The sequence below is a fragment of the Squalius cephalus genome (genome assembly GCF_949319135.1).
Source record: "Squalius cephalus genome assembly, chromosome: 18".
Taxonomy (NCBI): Eukaryota; Metazoa; Chordata; class Actinopteri; order Cypriniformes; family Leuciscidae; genus Squalius; species Squalius cephalus.
The window spans coordinates 15,999,314-16,003,801 of NC_137139.1; the positions used below are offsets into that span (position 1 = coordinate 15,999,314).

Sequence of the window (4,488 nt, forward strand, 5' to 3'; positions counted from 1 at the left end):
GCTATTTCTCTTTACAGTAAATAACTGTGATTCCCATTGCATCATGGGAATTTTCTGTGACGTCTAACACCACATACAGAGACTTACTGTATTTTTTAAATTTGCTGTATACTACTGTATTTGACGTAACTGCCTCTCTGGCTGGCACCATTCCACCGTGCTTTTTATTTCCTAATTTTTGTGTCTACAACGCTATAATAGCCAGAGGCTGTCTATATTGGACACATTGAAGCGACCGGACCTTTAAATGCAAACCTGTTTGTCCCTTGTCAGAAATAGCGCGAGCGCTTGGACTCGTATCGGACTACGTCAGAAATATAACGGCGCATCACTGTCTGGGATTTGTCGTGTCGCGTCAGAGCATCCAGTGTAGGTAATGGGGTCTGTGTTTTGTTGGATCGCGACGTTCGTGTCTGGCCCGGGGAAGAGACGGAATTCACTTCACCGAGAGAGAGATCAGCAAGCAAGGTAAAAAAACAAAAAAAAAAACTTCTGTGTGTGTTGACAGGATTGTGCCCAGTTTAACATATGTTACAACGTTAACCTAACGTTACTCGTCGTCAACATGGCGGTAACGAACTTTACCATGGTAAACTGAGCTAACGTTTCATTTTACACACTTTGTTAGATTGAATTGTCGAGTTAAAATATGCCAACGAGCAACAAGTTTACATAAACAATAAATGTGAATAAACTAATGTGAAATTCTGTTTATAGCCTAATGTTGGCCTACTGATGAGAACCTTTATAGTTTTAGCATTATTTTTCAAATTTTACCATATTATAGTTTTTTTTTTAATGGAATTTAATATATACTTCCATTTTTGTGTTTAAAGGCAACTGCAACAAAGCGCCAATTCGCGCCAGTGACTTCTAGCAAGATTCCAGAGGTAGGCAGCCCATTTGTGATATATTTTGAGATAAGTTTGCTGAAATGATTAGCATACGCTATGTGAAAATTGCTTTGAGCCACTGGTGCAGACTAGGTAGCTTACAATATCTTATAAAATCTCTATAAACTTTATATCAAATAAGTGACCTTTGCATTATGTCTAACTTTATTACACAGCAAATGAACCAATCAGAAGATGGACCATTGTCTTTGTTCAGTCTCACCAGATTAAATGTATCCAGGTAAGCACTGCAGTAAAACTCTCACTAATTCATTCAAATCTAGCATTCTAAACAACTTAAGTTTATATTTTTGCATTATTTTGATATTTTATTAGGCAGAAGACTCTACCATTGCAGTCCCACCTGACTAGGAAGGTCCTAATATCGGCGCAAAGGTGGGTTATACTGCAGTAAGGAGAACGATCATCACACAGTGATTTCTTGCATGTATCTTACTGTGTATTTGTCTCAAACAGGTACTCCTTCACTGCAGACAAGCTAAAATGGGCTAAAATCATCGATTTCAGTCATTTTTTCTATGGATCTCAGCATTTTTGGACAGAATTTAGGATTTGTAAGTATTAAAATTTAATCTGGCATAATTTAATTTAGTTCTTTTGTATGCTATTTATTGACAAAAGCTGTTTACAAATAAATATTCTTAAGTTTTTGTGAAAATAATAATAAAAATTAACAAAAAAGGAGGTTAAAAATAATGTGACACTAATATTCTCTCTCTCTCTCTCTCTCTCTCTCTCTCTCTCTCTCTCTCTCTCATATAGTTTTGGAACCGGGATCTCCTCTGAAGGACTGAGTACATTTGTGTTTGTGGACACGCATGCAGACCAGGAAACATTCTGATGTTGTCAATCAAGTTCTGAACAGGAACCAATCTTTGGAGAAGTTCATTTATTCACAAAGGTGGACAAAAACATTGTGTTGGCTTTTTAAAGATTATTTTGATGATGATTTTTACTCCTATGCTGTAGAAAAGATGGAGTAGGCAGTCAGACATTGATAATAATAAGAAATGTTTCTTGAGCATCAAAGAGACTTCTTTCAAATACATTAAGACACTTAAATACTTCTTTTGGCCACCAGTGTACATGAATCCAACACATTTTTGGAAATAAGTGAAATTATTTTTAAGGTGGGGTTATGTGTCTTGTATTGTGAAAAGAACTGTGTTTTGTCCTGTTTTGGACATTTCCTTTTTGAATGCTTAAAAATGTATTTATATTCTGCAGTTTTATGAATGTAATGGTTGATATTTCATTATAATACTTGTATAAGCTAAACAACCAATGACTCTACATTAATTTAGTCAAATGCTAATGTTTTGTTTATGGTTTTATGTATGTTTTTAACAATGTTTGCAGTGAAGGACAGCACATAATGTGTTAATTTAACACGTTTACACATCTTTGTGCTAACCTCTCTGACATATTTACTTTGTTAAAATCATTAACACAATGAATGAGTTAAAATTAACACAAAAAAATGTTGTCTCTAAACTCACCCATTAATGTGTAAAAATTTCACACATCATTTCCAGCATTGGCATGTTTATTTTGTGATATATACGAAATGTTTTAAATAAAAAAATGGTATTTTGTGATAACTTTGTCTAATTGGTTTGTATGAAAGTAGTACTTGGATAGGATGTAGGATAAAAATAAAATTAATCATATATCAAAATTATCAAATCTAATTTATATTTAGTACAAATAAAAATAATTACAGTAGTGTACTGATTAGCTTAGTTTTTACAGTAATGCACTGTACTGATTAGCTTCGTTTTTACAGTAATGCACTGTATTTACACAAAACTGAAATACGGTTTGGTACTGTAACTCTTAATTACAGTAACTTACTGGCAACAGTGTTGCCAGTAAGTTACCGTAAAAAACCCTTGAAAAGTCTAACAGTGTGGGCTGACACTATATTGCAGACTGGGTACTGTCAGGGTTTTGTTGAAAGGTCATATGTTTTTGCGGTCACGCAAGATGCAGGTCAGTGGAAATCAGACACAATTATTTGTTATATTTAACAAATAATCTTTAAAACTCACTCTGGGATCTATGGTCACATCCCCCCCAACTAGTGCAAGAACCATGACTACCATCAGATAAGATGGTTTTATTGCTGTTAAAAATGTGTTCATGTGGTCAAGACAGAGGCCATAGGAAAGACAGAAACAGACATTAAAACTTTCCTGCATTTATTTATAGACGAACTGATCTATAAATGAATTATGGGAAGAAGGAGGCGGGAACCGGCAAACATTTAAAGACTTTAATAAATAAATAAATAAATACAAAATGAAAGTAAAAGACAGCAGCCCCTCACGGACGACTGCTGTCACATATAATAAAACATAAAACACAACATAAATCCAGGCCTGGCCTCTCTCGTTCTTCACTGTCATCGCTCCTCCTTTATTGCTTCCCTTCCTTCGTGAGAGATACGATACCGGTGCGTCGCGCAGGTGTCGCTCATTAGTAATCACGCCACCGGCCTGCACCACTCTCTCACGGCCCTCGACCTCGTCCTGCTTGCCACACTCACCTATACCATGTTTGGTCTCCCTAAATTGGTACTTTGAAGATCTTGTAATAATCTGTGTAATAGCTGCGCAACATATTAGTATTACAAGAATCACAGTTCTTCATCAGCAACCAATCCAGCTGCACATGCAAATGAGCATGCTTGAAACAAAGATCTATAAATCACCAACAGAGGAATTTTCCCGCTTGGAAATTCCACCCTTCTCATTGGAAATCGCAAAACCAGAGAGGTGGGACTTTTCTCAGGCTTTATTAGAGACAAATTCACAGTGACTCTCTTCTCTTCTTCTTCTGGTTTCTTCTGCTGCTATTTTGGGTTGATGTCTGTGAGGACCCCCACCGGGGCCCATGGGCGTCGGCAGGCCTCGACCACAGCCTGCTATGCCTTCACTCTCCCAACAGAGTCAGACTGTAATTTCTTCATTCCAACTCAGAAGAAAACTGCAACTTTACTATCACAGAATGGACAACCATCAACTCTTCCGACTTCCTCCCTTCTCCTGGTTGCTCTGCGTGGCTTCTCTGGCCCAGGGCCGGCAGGCCACAATGGACTTCTTCAGGAACTTCACGAAATACTTTCACTGCAAAGGCCACGCAAGTATACATTTAATGAGGTGCTCTGAAAATAATAAGCTGATGGTTCTTTTCATAGTTAGATTAATCTTTTCCATAGTTCCATTTCCTGTTTACGGTTTCATCCTGTCACTTTCTATTTTACCCATGCACGTGTGATTGTGCGAATGTGTATGTTTAGATTAGTTATGTTTGTGATTTAGTTAATAAAACTTGTGCACAATACATATTTGGTTCTGATTCTCTGCTTGCAACAAAGTTTATTTTACGATTTAGATTCTGACTACAGGCTCTTAGTAGTACTGTACTGTAAGAAAGACATTTCCCTCCCCCGGAAATGAACATTTCTTAGAATTAATAAACAATTAACACTGAGTGTTCACGGGACGAACAGGTTGATTGATTGTAATATTAATTTTACTACATTAAATTAATTCTATTAACTGATCCAAAT

The 4,488-nt window shown here is 36.6% G+C and overlaps 1 long non-coding RNA gene across 1 annotated transcript; it reads left to right on the forward strand.

Annotated features, from left to right (window-relative positions):
• The first annotated feature begins 335 nt into the window (after positions 1–335).
• On the forward strand, positions 336–1,135 carry LOC307145920. The gene is made up of 3 exons (XR_013819019.1): positions 336–468; positions 837–890; positions 1,070–1,135. It is a non-coding gene; the product is annotated as an uncharacterized lncRNA (long non-coding RNA).
• Positions 1,136–4,488: the final 3,353 nt, after the last annotated feature.